Below are 19,198 nucleotides of genomic sequence, written 5' to 3'. Positions count from 1 at the left end.
AAGGTTTCACCTAGGTCGAAGTCACACATAGGCTATGCAAATTGAGCAGGCAGAGTAGGGATGACCTTGAGAGTAATTTTCATCTCTATTTAGATGTTCACTGCAATTTTGTTCGCAAGAAGAGAGGGAACTGATCAATCCTTCTAGCAGTAATACTTACGTATCTCAGTCTCAATTAAGCATCCCCGACCTGCTATATTCGACCTCCGATTTACTGCCCCTTGTGTATTTTAACAATTCAGTTCAGTTGCTTTCATTTTTATTCAATAACCAATAAAAGTTATATTTTATTCCCTACCCGGGTGGCAAAAGGGATATTTTTGGCCGCTGGCCGAGCGGCTTTGAGAGTTTTTTCCTAAATATGTTTTTGTATCCTAAATCTTTGGGTCTAAAACTGGGCTATCTTCCTCCCCCTACAGTCTTGTATGGGAGAGGAAATTTTCTTGTATATTTTACAGTGCAGTGCTCAAAATTCCAGGGATGTAAAATTAAGCATGCCATCTTTTCTAATTCCCATTTTTCAGCAATAATAACACTGCTATTTAAAGAGGTTGTCCGGCCCATGAAACCTTATAAAACAGCTTACAATGGTGTAAAAGAACAAAAGGAGTATAAGTCACATTGCTATTCCCCTGTCAATGCTTCCCTGGTCCTCCGCCAGTCTATGTTCTTCTGACCCCGGTGATGATATGTCAACATGACATGTAACCACTGACGGAATTACTGGTTGCAGTGGTGAATGAAGGAATCATTGGTCGCGTATCAAAGTGGTGGCGACATGAGTAGGAAGAACGGAGAACGGGAAGGGTTGGAAGCAGAGTGGTGGGGGAGGTTTGATATTACTTCTGTTGTAGGCTGGGGACAACCTCTACATTGATAAAAGGAATATTCTCTAGACGGAGGAATCCGTCCTTCGAAAGGAACCTTTCGTAGGCATCTTGTAGACTGATTTTGTATTAGTATTTATATCTTATTTATACTGATTTTACTATGTCCTTCTATATTTCATGCATGGCTGCACTTTCCTATCTACGATACACCTAGAACCCAGAGCTTTCTGGTTTAGGAACAAAATATCAGTATTTTAATAAACGCTAATATAAAAGAAAGAAAAAATAATACCTGTCCCCAGGATCAAAGAAAGCATAATGATCCAGCCTAGTGTCCAAAAAATACTTCATTGGTGCAAAATTGCAAACATCCAGATGGTAAAAACAAAACAGTCCATGGGGGTCATTTATCTTATCTGTCTGTTTTGGCTTTGTCTCAAGTGTCTCATTTTGCAAGTTTTCTTTAGGTATGGTTTCGCCTGGAGTTTTTTGTGCCCCAAAAAAGTTTCAAATTTTAGACAATTTGGGAAGATAAATGTAATTTTGCGACATTTAGAAAATGTGCAATAGAAGATAAATGTGTCTCTCTGACAATACACTAATGTCCGACAGACTTCAGTGCACATTTCAAAAAGTCCCAGAAAAGACACAAAAATTGCAATGCGCCAAAAAAAGTTGCAAAAAAGACACAACATAAGGAAGAATAAAAAAGAAAAATGACCCCTGTGTGTTTCAGCCACTTCTTGTGCCCTTAATCATTGATGGCTGGACATAGGAACCATTATGTATGAAAGAAACAAAGGTGCTACTTTGACCCAAAGTTAACAGATTCTGACCTAAAAAATCAAAGTGTAATTTCAGCTTTACTCCCAATTCTCATAGAAAAACAAACAGTCTAAAGGTGGCCGTACACTTTACATAATTGTCTGCCAAACCCACCAATCTTGATCAGATTGGCCAACAAAACATAGTTCATCTTTTGGTTTATGGTGGAAGGTCCACCAGAATTAGCTTACTGGTAGGGTCTCAAGTGTCGGACCCCCAAGCAATCTAATATGGTTAATCTATCCTATGGATAGATATTTAGATCCAGGAAGATAATTGTAGGCTAGTCTCTCTTGCATGATATATGTAGAGCAAAATAGCAAACAAATGGGACCTCAGGGCTCTATAGTGTTGAAATAAGCTCCATTGAGCCATGGACTCTACAAAACCTATGAATGTGTCCAGCAACATTATTAGCAATTGTGCTACAATAGAGGCTGGCCAGTGATCCGCATACACATCACTATGTCTTGGGTGGGCAAGACCCTGCCTCTGGGTAAACTGTTGGCTATTCAAGCAATCCACACCAGTGATGCCCTACATGGTGTAATTACAACCTGGTCTTGTTTTTGGTATAATGTGTGTTTACAGATACATACTGCCAGATTTTCTGTATACGACAATGGATGCATGGATCAAATAATATTCTTCTGATGGTTTCCACCTGATGTTTTGATGCTGGGTTGTTTCACCAGGACAAGAGTGTAGCTTCACTCTGTAACCTAATGCTTGGGCCCACCAATGTGTCAAACTGTCTCTGCTCTGGGGTCTGGTCAGGAATGATTATTTTTCCGTAATCTCTAATTCTAATGTCCGAGGCAAGTAACTTACCTTGAATCTGCGGTATACCGGTTCTACATGCCTGTCAATATTCAATGTACACGTCTGTCCTTGAATCTTGGTATTACTGAATATCTACAAAAAATCCAAATAAATAAATTACCAATATGATAGCCTATAGATGATCAAACTCAAGAAAACGAAAGATATAATTTCAAACATTCTCCTGTGTCTGGTATTAACCAAATCATAGGCAAGAGATACACTTGCCAACAAGGAATTCAAGGAATTTACAAATCTTCCCCATGACTTATTTATATCCGGGACAAGATCAGGCGGAAAACCTCAATATACATGGGAAAGAAAGTTTCTAAACCTACAAAGAGAGGGGTTCTTTACTGTAAGCGCAGTGGGGGAGATTTAGGTTTCTGAGGTATAAATGTTTTAGTTGTCCATGGAAACCAATCAGAGCTCAGCTTTAATGTAATTTATAAACAGCTGTGGGGAAATGAAAGCTGTGCTCTGATTGGTTGCAATGGGCAACTAGAACAATTCTGCTCAAAGAGACTTATGATAAATCTCCCCCAGTGAGTCTATGGAACGGTCTCCTAGAAGTAGTTATCATGGGGTAAGTACTAAAGACTTCTCAGATGGCCTGGATATGTATTGTTATAAGAAATTAGATAAATAAAGATTGGTCAATGATTGAGGGATTTATTTCCAGATTTGGATTTAGGTAGAAAGTTTTCACCTAAAATGGTGAATTTTGTGTTCTTCATCAAAGGGGGGGGAGGGGGTTGCTTTGAATCAACAGTGCTGAATGGATGTTTGTCTTTGTTTTTGCTTTAATTTTTTATTTTTGCTTCATTTTATTTGGATGGACAAATGTTTCTTTTTTTTTGCCGGGTAACCTATGGCCCTTGGGCGTATAGCTATATAGCCAGAGAATGCAGAAAGTTAAGAGGTTAGAAGAGGTTTATGCAGTTCCCAGGTTCCTGAAGGCTTCTTCTACCAACCATGCTCATGTTTTTAGGTTTAGGCCTAAGGTCGTGTTTAAATTGGTTATTTATTTTAAGTCATAGGTTGGGGCTAGATCTGGGGTATGAGACTTGACTTACATTCCCATTCCATGCTTGGCTGGCGTTCTGGTCCTTCGTTATGCTTACATGATGTTAAGTAATTTAAAGGCACTCTTGCCAATCTTTAATAAAGTTGTGGTCAACCACGAGTCAACCCACAAGTTAAGCTGGAGTTAAGTGTGTCTGAGTCATTAATTATAGATTGTGAGAATAAGATGGAATGGTCCACTCGACACCAACGACTGGTGGTCATGTCTTATGCATTATTTATGTATTTCTAAGGATATAAACATTGTGCAACTGTGATATTCAAGATCTCAATGGTTTGAGTTCAGCTACAAGACATTATAAATAAAAATTGAAAAAGTTTAGGATCAAGATCAGCCAGACCCATGAATTCGGCAGGAGTAGCCAATCATGTAATGTGTATGGAGTTTGAGGGGTATGTGTCCCTTGGGTACAAAAACAAGAGCAGCTGGATTTCAATATTGCCGATCCTTTAGCTCACTAGTGATATCTGGCAGCACTCCCACTCCCTCTATTAACAAACATTTACGTGAATGGGGGGTCTACGGGAATAGCTCTTGGCAAGTGTTAGGTCAACACTTAATTGAAATATATGGCCAGCTTTAGTTTGTTGAAATTGAGATTACTCATTTACACAGAGCGCATAAAATCAATACAATACGCGTCATACAATGTAATTCATGCAGATTGGAATGTGACTCCGCTGTTCATGTCATGGCTATACGCCAGGCCGACGGCATGAAGGAAGTTAGGATTCGGATTAAGTCACTCAAACACTATACAAGACACATGACCCCTTGTCAGGACACTCCGGCACGGCTTTGTGGATCAAAACAACATATGCTGCCATATTCTATAATACCTCTTATCCTCTCCATATTTAGCAGACGACTTGTTCATTTATATAGATGAATTTTTGAACAATGGGGGAAAAGTTTCTCTCAATTTCGAAGATCAGTAAAATTAGGCCAAGTTGGAAATGGGCCAAGTTGTAATGATGACAGCCAATCGCTGTTGTGTATCACATTGCGCAATGATTGGCAGTAGTAGTCATGCGGGTAATTTCAGAAAATTATTACAGCAGTGCAGTAAACAGAGACTTATGAGGAGCGCCGGAGCGGTAACATGCTGAATATCAGTGAATAACACGTTTATTTAAATTCTGTAATGTTTTTTCTATTCCTGAGCTTGTTTTATTGTAAAAAATGTATTGAGTTCTAATAACTGAATAACATATAAGAATAAGCGAAGAAGACATTATAAAGTATAACAAAACAATTTCAACTATTGTACTAAACCAGGCAGTGAATGGTGGAGGACATAGGGCAGTGGGGGCAAACCTTTTAGCAGCCGAATGCCCAAAAAGCAACCCAAAACCCCCCTTATTTATTGTGAGGTGCCAACCAAAAATTAAAGCAGTAACTTATTGCTCCCTGTTCTTCAACAACTTTCAATCATAATGGCCTCCTGAGGACAGCAACACAGTAGAAAGATGGAAAATGTCAGCTTCTTTCTGAAAGCAGCATCTTTTAAGTTGCTTGGAACTGCAGGAAGATTCTTTGAGTCCTGTCTGGTGTCCTGGGGCGATGGCCCGGGTGCCCAAAAAAAGGGCTCTGAGTGCCGCCTCTGGCACCAGTGCCATAGGTTCGCCACCACTGACATAGGGGATTATGAGGAATAAGTGAAATATTAGTAGATCAAAACAAATTATGAAACAACTTATGATACATTATACTTAAAGGAAACCTACCACTTGAAGTGGCAGGTTTCCGATGGCAATACCGAGCACCAGCTGAGGGTGAGCTGGTGCCGGAGCTTATTTTTGTTAGTGTTTTAAACCGCGGTATCGCGGTTTAAAACACTTTTTAAACTTTATAGCCGGCGCAGGGAGGTACGCGCTCGGCGCTTACCGTGCGTGCGGCTACATAGGAAGTGAAGGAGAGCCGTGCGCATTGTAAGCGCCGAGCGCGTACCTCCCTGCGCCACCTATAAAGTTTAAAAAGTGTTTTAAACCGCGATACCGCGGTTTAAAACACTAACAAAAATAAGCGCCGGCACCAGCTCACCCTGAGCTGGTGCTCGGTATTGCCATCGGAAACCTGCCACTTCAAGTGGTAGGTTTCCTTTAAGCACTTGTGTATCCAGATGTGTCCGCCCTTAGTTTATGGTTTAATACAATTTCGACAGAATGCTATTCACAATGCAACCACTGGGAGGTCACAAATCAAGGATGCAGGATTGGCATTTCCCAACAGATTATCACCAAATTATGTTGTTTAGAAAAGTTTGCACTTCCAATTTCTTCACCAGTTGGGTGATCAGGTAGGGGGTGTCTGGAGGTATAACACTGTTTACAAAGCAGAAATTCTTTATATCCAAATTCTGCTATGACTTCGATGGGTCAGGACAGAGGTACCCAAAAACATTACTTATTCTGCTCTGGCTCTTCGTTCCTGCCTCCCTCCGATACTTTGATACCTCCAACTGGTTAGAAGTTCCAGCGTTCACAGGACCAACTTTGTACTTCGTCATGTCACAAGTGAGGTTCCTTGGTCCTTCATCATGTCACAAGTGAGGTTCCTTGGTCCTTCATCATGTCACAAGTGAGGTTCCTTGGTCCTTCATCATGTTACAAGTGAGGTTCCTTGGTCCTTTATCGTGTTACAAGTGAGGTTCCTTGGTCCTTTATCATGTTACAAGTGAGGTTCCTTGGTCCTTTATCATGTTACAAGTGAGGTTCCTTGGTCCTTTATCGTGTTACAAGTGAGGTTCCTTGGTCCTTTATCATGTCACAAGTGAGGTTCCTTGGTCCTTCCTCATGTCACAAGTGAGGTTCCTTGGTCCTTCATCATGTCACAAGTGAGGTTCCTTGGTCCAAGGAGGTGACTGTACGAAGCTGAACGTTGGAAGTACCAAAGCAACACGAGAAGTGATAGCAGAGTAATATACTTTTTTTTGGACTCCTGCCCCAGCACCGATAGGTTTTACAGAATACCAGGAAAACTCCTTAAAATTGATGGCAACATATCCCAAACAAAAACTTTTGCTGTGCTACCCCATTATACACTGAGCATTGTCATTCTATATACCACTGCCTTCACTTCCGTTTCTTCACGGAGTTCCAGTTTCACTGTACTGTGGGATTTTATGTTCCTTAGTTTTGGCACCCGGCATTAACTCAGATAAAACAAGAAGTCCTCCAGACACATCCATCTTCACACTATCTTAGGTTTGTCATGCAATTTATTCACTATAATATCAGAGTGAAAAAAAACCTCTACAGGCTACAATTCACAGAGCAGCCATTAGATGACCGCAGAAAACCAACGGCAGGATAGAAATCTTGTGATATTGAAGTTGATCATATCACATGTCTGTAACATGTAAAACACATACATGGACATTATGTTATATAATATAAGGGACACTCACCTTGGTCAATTCAATAACAGTGGATTGGTCTATCTCCATAAAGGTAACCAGATAAATGTCTTCTCTGCAAAGAGAAATAAAAGAGGTTGGAAATGTAAATTTATGGAAAGAGAATGTATAAAATATATATAGAAATTAAGAACAGTTTGAATTGAATTATTTTGATGTAAAATTCTCCTATGTGAGGAACTGGAACCAACTCAATGCTCCACAACCTTCATGGCATCGAAGACCTGATCCAACACTTAGGGTGGTGACCAACCAGTCTCTCTTACGACATGATTCTTTACATGGAGATGCTGTACAATGTTTTCGGATTCTTGGTTGCAATCACTAAATTTTGTATGTATTTACTATAAGTGTTGGATTTTGTACTTTATACTTCTATATGTATAAAGTTTTGCTTTGGAATGTGTACTTACATCTGCACTATAGAATCTTACGGCATCGGTGGTGGAAAGGTGGAGAGACCCTTTTTAGTACAACTTACTTTATCACAAGTGTTACAGAAGTTGGCAAAATAATCATTACCCAATTATATTGTTTTCATAAAGGGGATTTTTGTCTCCTCTACTGATCTGTCTGTCTTGTTACATATCATAGTTGTATTTCCCATGACACCATTCTGTAGCATCTTCCTTAAGAATTTAGCTTCAGGATTATTATTTTATAACAATAGTCACAACTGATATTTTATTGTACATCCTGCAATAGACACGTCAGGAAAGTTGACATGTTCTCTTTAACATTGTTAGTTCCTACGGTGAAGCTTACAAGACCAAAGCTAAGCACTGAAGATCTGTCAGGCAAAACGGAAAACGGAGAAAGGATGAAGAGTGAGTATAAAAAAAGAAGATAGAAGAAGAATGGTGAAGAGGGAATCCAAGGGTAGAAATAGTAACATCTAAAGAGTGATGTTCTATCTAGAAAACTTCATTGTGTATATGCTGGATTCACACCACGTTTTATGTATACGCTAAGCGTATACGTTGGGAAAGCACCCGACTTCTGGTATGCATTGACAAAGGGTGGCAGATGGAGGCACAGTTGTTGCCTCCGTCTGGCCACTAAACTTCCTGTCCGCAAAAAATAGCAGGATGAAAAGACGTAGCAAGCTAAGCGCAGCGACATATGCGTTCAGTGGAGGCAATGGACAGCTATGCGGATGCAGCTAGTACATTTCTCCCCACAGCCCCACCCAGTGCATACAACGCTCGGCAGGAGGGAGGACCCGGTGATGTCACTGTCCACCTTGTTCATATCTCCTGCAGGATAGTCAGATATAGAGGACTCATATCTCCTGCAGGATAGTCAGATATAGAGAACTCATATCTCCTACAGGATAGTCAGATATAGAGGACTCATATCTCCTGCAGGATAGTCAGATATAGAGAACTCATATCTCCTACAGGATAGTCAGGTATAGAGGACTCATATCTCCTGCAGGATAGTCAGATATAGAGAACTCATATCTCCTGCAGGATAGTCAGATTTATAGAGCTCATATCTCCTACAGGATAGTCAGATATAGAGAACTCATATCTCCTACAGGATAGTCAGGTATAGAGGACGCATATCTCCTGCAGGATAGTCAGATATAGAGAACTCATATCTCCTGCAGGAGAGTCAGATATAGAGAACTCATATGTCCTACAGGATAGTCAGATATAGAGAACTCATATCTCCTGCAGGATAGTCAGATATAGAGAACTCATATGTCCTACAGGATAGTCAGATATAGAGGACTCATATCTCCTGCAGGATAGTCAGATATAGACAACCCACATCTCCTACAGGATAGTCAGGTATAGAGGACTCATATCTCCTGCAGGATAGTCAGATATAGAGAACTCATATCTCCTGCAGGATAGTCAGATTTATAGAGCTCATATCTCCTACAGGATAGTCAGATATAGAGGACTCATATCTCCTGCAGGATAGTCAGATATAGAGAACTCATATCTCCTACAGGATAGTCAGGTATAGAGGACGCATATCTCCTGCAGGATAGTCAGATATAGAGAACTCATATCTCCTGCAGGAGAGTCAGATATAGAGAACTCATATGTCCTACAGGATAGTCAGATATAGAGAACTCATATCTCCTGCAGGATAGTCAGATATAGAGAACTCATATCTCCTACAGGATAGTCAGGTATAGAGGACGCATATCTCCTGCAGGATAGTCAGATATAGAGAACTCATATCTCCTGCAGGAGAGTCAGATATAGAGAACTCATATGTCCTACAGGATAGTCAGATATAGAGAACTCATATCTCCTGCAGGATAGTCAGATTTATAGAGCTCATATCTCCTACAGGATAGTCAGGTATAGAGGACTCATATCTCCTGCAGGATAGTCAGATCTATAGAGCTCATATCTCCTACAGGATAGTCAGGTATAAAGGACTCATATCTCCTGCAGGATAGTCAGATTTATAGAGCTCATATCTACTACAGGATAGTCAGGTATAGAGGACTCATATCTCCTGCAGGATAGTCAGATTTATAGAGCTCATATCTCCTACAGGATAGTCAGGTATAGAGGACTCATATCTCCTGCAGGATAGTCAGATTTATAGAGCTCAATATCTCCTACAGGATAGTCAGGTATAGAGGACTCATATCTCCTGCAGGATAGTCAGATATAGAGGACTCATATCTCCTGCAGGATAGTCAGATATAGACAACCCACATCTCCTGCAGGATAGTCAGATATAGAGGACTCATATCTCCTGCAGGATAGTCAGATATAGACAACCCACATCTCCTGCAGGATAGTCAGATATAGAGGACTCATATCTCCTGCAGGATAGTCAGATATAGACAACCCACATCTCCTGCAGGACAGTCATATATATAAGACTCATTTCTCTTTGGGGATAGTCAAACATAGAGGACCCACTTCTGCTGCAGGAGAGTCAGATCTATAGAATTCATATCTCTGGCAGGATAGTCATAGATGTTTATGTAGGGGGATAACATTTTGGAATGAGGTGAGGAACCCATGGCTCGGGAGCCAGATGTGGCTCTTTTGTTGGCTGCATCTGGCTCTCAGACAGATCTTTAATAAATAGTGATGGCTGCTGTGTGTGTCATAGACTGATTACTGGACACAGGCAGCGATGTCACCACTGCTTACGTCCTTTGTGTGACCCAGGTGCCATCGCTGCCATAGTCTAAGCCAAAGGGTCAAAGAAAAGAGCATGGGAGTGATGAGGAGCACAGGTAGGTGAATATTCTTTTTTTTTTTTTTTTGCAGTGACTACCTGAGCATGCGTGAGCTGTGGCTACCTATATACTGGGGGGCATGAGCTGTGGCTACCTATATACCGGGGACATGTGCTGTGGCTATCTATACACTGGAGACATGTGATGTGGCTAGCTATGTAATCGAGGGCATGTGCTGTGGCTACCTATATACTGGGGGGCATGAGCTGTGGCTACCTATATACCGGGGACATGTGCTGTGGCTACCTATATACCGGGGACATGTGCTGTGGCTATCTATACACTGGGGACATGTGCTGTGGCTAGCTATGTACTCGGGGCATGTGCTGTGGCTACCTATCTACTAGGGGGTATGTGCTGGGGCTACCTATCTTCTGGGAGGCATGTGTATATTGTAGGGCTCTTATGAAATAACATTTTAAAATGTGTGGCATTTATGGCTCTCTCAGCGGAAGTTTCCACACCACATATGGGTTGCACTATTCTTTGCACTAAAAAGGGGGTTCCTGTGCCACATTTATCATGCAAAGTCCGAAAAATGTGTTGTGCTCTCTGTCGGGGCAGTGCAGGGGTCATGAGATTCATAAAGAACATGAACCAGAATCCTGAATCTGCCGCACCCTGCACACTACACAGGCAAACTGCACATAGTACACTGCAAACTGCAGTGTTATTAGTAAAAGTAGCCCTGTGTATGATAAGGGTCCCGCTCATCCACTGTAGCGGATATGCTGCAGGGCAATTTTAGGCCAGGCTTGCGGAAAAAACCTTCAAACATCAACACTGAAAGTCTCAGGGTATGGCTAGTGCGGAGGGGTGGGGCCAGAACGACCTGTGCCGGCCCATTCTGCCACTGGCCACTCCTCCTCCACGGCCACGCAAGAAATTTGGATTATTTCAGTGCTTCTACACCAGTCATGGCACAGAAGGCCTGATAAATCTCCCTCTGAGGGTACATTCACACGCTGTATGTCCGCCGTGCGGGCATACCGTCGCGTGCTGGAGGTGAGGAGGAGGTGACCCCTCCTCCCTCCATAGGAAACAGCGGCGCACGGCCGCACACTCGCAAGAAGATAGAGCATGCTGTATCTTTTTGAGGTGTACGGCGTGGATCGGTGCCACACATGTGTGGCACCCTACTGCCGCCGGGCCGCCATTGTCGTCTATGGGAACGTATATACGGCCGCAAATTTGCGGCCGCCTGTACGTCCCTATGAACGACCGTGTGAATGAGCCCTGTTGCAGGATAGTCATGACTGTTTATGTACTCCAGTAAACTATGTTATAAAACATTTGTAGACACTTCATATCTTATGTTTCCTGCAGAATAGTCATGAATGTGTTTGTAGAATAATACATCGTATACATGGATTTAGAGGAAAGTCAGCGGTTATGTATCTTATTTGTATCTCCTGTAATGACTGTGTATAGACGATAGTCCACGATGTTTATGCATAATAATCTATTTGTTGCAAGCACCTTTGTTCCATGGAGTATGAGAGTCTATAAGGAGAAATCACGATTTTAGAGACGGTGTTGGATTTGTGAAAGCATGGAAACGAGCTTTCTCGGAATATATTACGCTTGACCCTAAAAGGAACTTATACCGTGACCGCTGAGATATGCAAAGCGAGAGCTGAATTACGTAATCTTTCCCCGAACAACAATTTGTTGGTTTTCAGGAAGGGCTTGGGAAGTGTTCAGAGCCAGGACAAGAAGATATTGAAGAATGGCAGAGGGACAGAATTTGGAGAGACAAACAGAATTATGAAATAATTCAAATAATTCACAATAAGAAGATCTGGTTTAAGGGGACAAACACAGAGATTATGGGACAACTGATTTAGATTCCTGTATGTCCAATCAATGTACAAAAAGAGTAAGATATTAAACAAAAAATCCCTTTAAAGGGAACCTGTCATCGGAAATTGGTGAGTGATGTTAAAGGACACCTGTCATCAGGTCTGTGTCACTTGTCCTGTCACTACTACCTGTTGGAGCAGCTCACAAGGTTCCACCCCAGCCTTTATCTAGTTATTTCATACATTAATCATTGTAAAATCATCTATTCTTTATTATGTAAATGAGGTGGGTCACATGGTCAGAGGCAGTGATGTCACCGCTGTTGCCCCTCCCCTCTCCTCCGCCTGCTCATGTCTGTGTGTAATGTATAGTAAAGCATGGCTAGTGTGTGTGCTGCATCTGCTGACATGCTGCATCCTCCTAATACACAGAGACACAGACATCAGCTACACATGAATCTGACATGTTCTCTCCTATACACACACAGGCTGCAGGGGGCTCCAGCACCAGGAAGCACATCATTATACAGCCTTACATCATTATACAGCCTCACACCATTATACAGGCTGTCAGTCAAGCACTGGGGGTGTGGCTGTGCCTCCCACTCATGAATATCGTGGACAGCTTGAATATGCTAATGCTTCATTGGACATTTCACAGGTCATTTGCATACAGCTTTAGGACCTCATTGCTTAGGTTTACAGGCATGTAGAGGGACAATGAAGGGATAGAGGCAATGCTCTCTAATGGCAGTTTATGAAAATATATTTAGTTTAGGGGGTTACTGACGGGTTCTCTTTAAGAAACGGAGGATGGGAGGAAACAGGAAGTGGAGGGAAGCAGATTTTTTTGAGACGGGTAGTTGTTACATTGACAGACATGGACTTGTACAGGGACTGTATTTCTGTGTTGACATAGTGAACAAGACACATGATCGGTGTCTGCTGAGGCCCCTTATTGGCCACAGAGGGTCCCATGAACTCTAACTGGTAGTAATGGGGCACAGGCCAGGATATTGGGGCATGGTAAGTGTACTTTGTTGTCTTGCCTATTCTTGCCCTACATAATTTTCAGAATCAGGTGGCAAAGTGCTTGATAAAATCTAAAAATAAACCCAGAACCAGAGACCTTAACGTGTTACAGGGTCATAAAAACTAAAAAGCTTCTCTGTAACATGATAGGAAATGCTGCCCTCGCAGGGACAGTCTCCTCTCAGCACTATCACTGCTCCTGGGATGCCTGTATAGGTTACGAGTAGTGATGAGAAGACCCGATGAAGTGAAAAAAGCTGTCTGGGTAAAGAACCAGGACCCCAAAAAGTAAAAACCATGATTAGTGCAGCAACGATTGCGGTTTTTAACTATTCAAATGCCACCAGCAGAGTTGCCAGGTTAGCGTAGGCGTGCACGGCTGCAGGTAATTTAAATAACGCTGGCACCGTGCGGCTAGCTGGTAACAACTGGCATTAACAGTAATAGGTTGAGCCGAACACTAACCCGCTAAACACTAATTACAAGCAAATTTGATAAAATTTGAACTCCTCCCTTGGTATCAGAGGCAGCAGCATAGTATTGGTGAGCCCCTAGCACAACTACTACTAAAATTAGGATTTTCTTAGTGTAAAGACCTCAACAGCAATGTATTCTAATGGACCTGAAATTCAAGGATGATTTCTTCATTACCTGGTCAGACGGCCCTGGGGAGCTGGAGGAGTTTTTAAGTTTGTGGGCTGGTGTAACATAACAACATGCCATGACCATCAAGTTCACCAATAAAATAAACTCTAATTGGGAGATTAATCACTGCTTCTAAACCAGTTTTCTGGTGTAGAAGCAATGAAACAATCACAAATTTGCGATTAAGGTAGCAGCTATACCACCGCCACGCCATGTGGGTGTGGAGGGGGTGTAGAGGGGCGTGGCAGCCAGCGGAGTAGACGGGCATGGGGCGTGCCCTCCCTGTGCCTGATTATTTTTGAAAAACCTACAAACTGACGTGGTTTTGCACGGCGGCCACTTTGCCTGCCGGATAGATTATTAGGACTAATCTTCTTGACGTATCCGGCAGAACACAAGGGGGGATGGCTGCTATCATGATAAATCAACAACAAAATCTTTTCATTTCTTGGAACAGCCACCGATTTCCTTCTGCATTTGGATCGCAAAAAGTTCCTATATTTTTCCTCCTCCACTGGATTTATGCCAAAATTTCATAAATTTGGTGCATAGCCATGGATGTGTAGGTATAATATAATATAGTTTGTAAGTAACTAGAGGATAGCATGGTGTACAGAGATAGTCATAAAGGATAGTTATGGCTGTACATGTATAATATAATATTGATGTAACTAGAGGATAGCAGGGTGTATATATGGATTGTCATAGAGGATTGTCATGGGTGTCAATGTATAATATAATATATGCATCTAGGGGATAGCAGGGTGTACAGGGTGTGGGAGATTTGGCCCAGTAGAGACCGTGGTAGCGGGGTGCTGTGATGCAGTTCACGACAGTGACACCAAAGTACAGTCTAAAACAGGTCTAGCCTGTGTTTATTTCAGCAGGAACAAAGTAAAACAGCCTTCACATTCAGGCATCAAAAACAAAATAATATCCTACCCGTCAGGGTGCTAACTAAACAATGGTTCTCTGACTCACCACTAACAAAAAACTTTTGTTGCTCCAGGCACAGAGGTCAAGGCTGCGTGCTCTCCAGCCTCCATCCAGAGAGACAACACTTTCAGCTCTGCTCAGCCACTTTATGCAGACTGATTAGGCTGCTCCCATCACCTGTGTCCAAGGTGCTGGACAACACAACGTCAGCACTAAGGCCTTGCATAATAGCAAAACCTAGGGGAAACATACCGCCCATCCACAGTTAACCCCTTCAGTGTCTCACATACCCTCCCCCTCTGTTTGACCCTGTGGGGGCGAACACTTTTGGCCATCAGACAGTGGGTACGAGACAGGGCATCGGCATTCCCATGCAGCTTTCCTGCTCGATGTTCCACCGTGAATTTGAAATTCTGCAACATTAGGAACCACCTTGTGACCCTGGCGTTCCTCTCTTTGGCCTGACTCATCCAGGTGAGGGGAGAGTGATCGGTCACTAGTGTAAACTGTCGCCCTACCAAGTAATACCTCAGGGATTCCAGAGCCCATTTTATCGCCAAGCACTCCCTCTCAACTATGCTATAGTTCTTTTGAGGAGGTGTGAGCTTGCGGCTCAGGAATGTCACAGGATGTTCCTCACCCTCCACTACTTGGGACAGGACAGCCCCTAAGCCCACGTCAGAAGCGTCAGTCTGCACAATAAAGGTCTTGGTGAAGTTAGGGGTGATCAGTACCGGTCCCTCGCACAAAACCGTCTTAAGTCGCTGAAACGCCCCCTCAGCCTCTTCACTCCACTTTACCATCACCGCCCTGCTACCCTTGGTCAGGTCAGTCAGGGGTGCCGCTATGATAGCAAAATCGGGGATAAATCGGCGATAATAGCCCACTATGCCTAGGAAAGCCCTCACTTGCTTCTTGCTCATGGGTCGTGGCCACTGCTGGATCGCCTCCACTTTATTTACTTGGGGTTTGATGACACCTCGCCCAATACGGTACCCCAGGTAACGGGCCTCTTCCAGACCCAGTGCACATTTTTGGGGGTTCGCTGTCAACCCTGCTGCCCTCAGGGAGTCTACCACTGCTTGCACCTTGGCCAGGTGACTCTCCCAATCGTTACTATAAACTATGATGTCATCCAGATAGGCCGAGGCATATCTCCGGTGAGGTTTTAGCACGAGATCCATTAACCTCTGGAATGTCGCGGGAGCCCCATGTAGCCCAAAGGGGAGTACCACGTACTGAAAAAGCCCATCAGGAGTAACAAAAGCAGTCTTCTCTTTGGCCCTGTCAGTAAGGGGTACCTGCCAATACCCTTTCGTCAGGTCAAGGGTGGAGAAGAACTTAGCCTGTCCAAGTCGTTCTATCAACTCGTCAACCCTGGGCATGGGGTAAGAATCAAATTTGGACACCTCGTTCAACTTCCTAAAGTCATTGCAGAACCGTAGGGAACCATCAGGTTTGGGAATCAACACAATAGGACTCGACTAGTCACTTTTAGACTCCTCGATAACCCCCAGGTCTAACATCTGCCTGACTTCTTTGGATATGGCAAGCCGGCGCGCTTCAGGGACCCGGTAGGGTTTTTGGTGTACCCGGATGTGGGGTTTGGTTATGAAGTCATGCTTGATGACTGAAGTACGTCCCGGTAACTTAGAGAACACATCCACATTTCGGAGCACAAACTCCTTTGCTTCCTGAATCTGGGCCCTGGAGAGGGACTCCGAGATCCGTACTTCAGGCACCTTGGCATCGGGTACACCTACCTCCGGTGTCAACTTCTTGGGGACAGACGCTTTTTCTACTCCCACGGCTATCAGGGACTCTCTTTCCCTCCATGGCTTTAGGAGGTTCACGTGGAATATCTGTTCAGGTTTCCTCCTCCCCGGCTGAGATACCTTGTAGGTTACCTCCCCCACTTTCTCCATGACCTCATATGGTCCTTGCCATTTTGCCAAGAACTTGCTCTCAAAGGTGGGCACCAGAACTAGCACTCTGGCGCCTGGGTTAAAGGTCCTGAGTCTGGCTGACCTATTGTAGACCCTAGACTGGGCCTCTTGTGCCCTTGTCATGTGCTCCTTTACAAGGGGCATTACCGCCGCTATGCGGTCCTGCATAAGGGAGACGTGTTCTATCACACTACGGTGGGGGGTCCTCTCCTGTTCCCAGGTCTCCTTGGCTACATCCAAAAGCCCACGTGGGGAACGGCCATATAACAGCTCAAAGGGTGAGAAACCCGTGGAGGACTGGGGAACTTCACGTATGGCAAACATCAAATAGGGCAACAAATAATCCCAGTCCTTCCCATCTTTGCTGACCACCCTCTTTAGCATCCCCTTCAAGGTCTTGTTAAACCTCTCGACCAGGCCATCTGTCTGAGGATGATATACAGAGGTGCGGAGCTGTTTAACCTCCAGTAACTTACACATCTCCTTCATTACCCTAGACATGAATGGGGTACCCTGGTCAGTCAAGATTTCCTTGGGGAGGCCTGTGCGTGAGAATACCTGGAACAGCTCCCTAGCAATATTTTTGGAGGAGGTGTTCCTTAATGGAATCGCCTTGGGATACCGCGTAGCGTAGTCCAGGATAACCAGGATGTACTGGTGCCCCCTTGTGGATTTGACTATGGGGCCAACCAGATCCATTGCAATCCGTTCAAATGGCACCTCTATGATTGGTAGTGGGACCAAAGGACTCCTGAAGTGGGACACTGGGGCAGTAAGTTGACACTCAGGGCAGGAGCTACAATACCGGTTTACCTCCTCCCACACCCCGGGCCAGAAAAATCTCTGCAGGATCCTCTCTCGGGTCTTCTCAGCACCTAAGTGCCCTCCCAGCACATGTTTGTGTGCTAACTCTCGCACCAGCCTACGGTGAGATTGGGGTACTACAAGTTGCTCAACCTCCTCACCCCGTATCTGGTCGACCCTGTACAACAGTTCCCCAACAATCACCATTCGGGGGTATATTTTGTGAGCCCCTGGTATTTGGAGTACCCCATTTATCACCTTAACATTCTCCCGTGCTTTAAACAAGGTAGGGTCCTGTAGCTGTGCAGCCCCAAAATTTTCACGGGAGATCTCAAGGTCCGGCATGTCGGCCACCTCCTCGTGGCCCTCGACCTCACCGGCTAGGACCTCTAGGGGAGAGAATTCATCACATGGGGTCACCCCTACTGCTGGTGTGGGTACATTGGCCTCAAAGGGTTCAGGGGCCAAGGCCGGACACACCTGATGTCCATTATCTGCAACAGCACCTGAGGTGGGTCTTCGTCTCCAGAGGTCCCAAAACACCGGTAAGTATCTGCTGATAATAGCCTCATGAAACAGGGTCCCCACCACCCCCACTTCATGGGTAATAGTACCACAAGGGGTATGTAGGTTGATGACAGCAGTGGGATATTCGCGAGTGTCCCCATGTATACACAACACTCCCACTTTCCGCCCACTGTATAGTCCAGGATCAACCAGAGCTCCCCGCACCAGGGTGACCAGACTCCCTGAGTCTAGCAAGGCTTCCACTGTATGACCCCCGATTGTGACCATACACACTTGGGGTTCTGCATCCGTGACCGTCTCGGCTGCCAGAACCGACCGGGCAAACAGTGACACTCGCCGGGTCTGGTTGCAGTCCATTGGCTCCACTGACAGTGGACAGTTGGCAGCAATATGGCCCATTTCATGGCATCGCCAGCACTGGATACGGCTATGACCTCTGTCACGAGCCTCACTGGGTTTCTGGGTATCCACGCCCCCCAATGAACCCCCTCCCAACCTGACCTGTCTCCCCTTTTCCGCAGTAGCAGTCTTGCCAGATGGTTTGGTGACCTTGTCACTGGCACTGCTTCGTGTGGGAGAGGTAAGTAGAAGATCCTCCATAGCCCGATATCTCTCTACTAGGGACACGAGTTCCTCAGCATTTGTGGGACCGGCCTGTCCAACCCATCGCTGGAGCCGAGAGGGCAGAGAACGGGTGAACTTGTCAAGAACCACTCTCTCTACCATCTGTGCTGGGGTGCAGTCCTCTGGTTGTAGCCACTTCCGGACGAGATGGATCAGGTCATGCATTTGGGAGCGTGGGGGTAGTCTTTCTGAGTAAGCCCACTGGTGGACCCGGCTGGAACGAACTTGAACGGTGACCCCAAGACGAGCCAGAATCTCCGCCTTTAGCTGGGGGTACTCACGGGCCTCTGTTTCACTCAGGTCGAAGTAGGCCTTCTGCGCTTCGCCCGTCAGGAACGGTGCCAGGACATCTGCCCACTGCTCAGCTGGTAACTCCTCTCGCTCAGCTACTCGCTCGAGCACAGTGAGATACGCCTCCACGTCGTCGGTCGCCATCATTTTTTGTAAAGCCTTTTGTACTGCAGCCCGTGCGGAACGCTGGACAACCGGGTACCCTTGCAAACCAGTATGGGACCCCTCAGTAGTCGTCGCTTGCGGTGCTGCCATAATGCCAGAAAACTTTTTCATCATCAGCTGGAACATGGCTCGGGACTCTTCCTGCTGCTGGCGGGACCTCTCCTCCTGCAGCTGGAACATGGCTTGCTGCTGGCGTGACCTCTCCTCCTGCTGCTGGCGG

At 44.7% G+C, this 19,198-nt stretch overlaps 1 protein-coding gene across 4 annotated transcripts in view; it reads right to left on the bottom strand.

Moving 5' to 3' along the window:
* LRRC4B (leucine rich repeat containing 4B) overlaps positions 1-19,198 on the bottom strand; it is a 113,673-nt gene that overhangs the window by 3,826 nt on the left and 90,649 nt on the right. For 3 of the 4 annotated variants that reach the window (XM_072155451.1, XM_072155452.1, XM_072155453.1), the window contains 2 exons: positions 6,974-7,037; positions 2,487-2,570 (listed from right to left, as the gene is read on the bottom strand). The gene's annotated coding sequence lies outside the window, so the exon portion shown is untranslated. The remainder of the gene's footprint in view (positions 1-2,486; positions 2,571-6,973; positions 7,038-19,198) is intronic. The other variant, XM_072155454.1, reaches the window with a different exon arrangement.

This window comes from Engystomops pustulosus, chromosome 6 (assembly GCF_040894005.1).
Source record: "Engystomops pustulosus chromosome 6, aEngPut4.maternal, whole genome shotgun sequence".
Classification (NCBI taxonomy): Eukaryota; Metazoa; Chordata; class Amphibia; order Anura; family Leptodactylidae; genus Engystomops; species Engystomops pustulosus.
Note: the sequence above shows the minus strand (reverse complement) of the source record. Positions and strands in the feature narration are given on the sequence as shown.